We start from the raw sequence: 239 nt of genomic DNA, 5'->3' as shown, positions 1-239 counted from the left end.
GCTCATATTATAGGTGAAGAGACCCAGCCCAGAGAGGTTAACCAACTTGCCGAGGGCAGAGTGGAAAAGCGGCAAAGCCGGGATTCGAACCCGGGAGTCCGGCTCTCCAATCTGGCGGTGGACCGCGGCTGCCGGAGCGAGAGTGCGGGAATGAATCCACACGTCAATCAGTGAACGGGCGGCGAGGGCAGGCCAGTCCCCTCCCCAGGCGCGGCGGCTCAGCACCCGGACAAAGGCAG

Source organism: Colobus angolensis, unplaced genomic scaffold (assembly GCF_000951035.1).
Source record: "Colobus angolensis palliatus isolate OR3802 unplaced genomic scaffold, Cang.pa_1.0 Scaffold27, whole genome shotgun sequence".
In the NCBI taxonomy this organism is placed as follows: Eukaryota; Metazoa; Chordata; class Mammalia; order Primates; family Cercopithecidae; genus Colobus; species Colobus angolensis.
The sequence above is the reverse complement of the archived record's forward strand: the minus strand, read 5'-3'. Positions refer to the sequence as shown.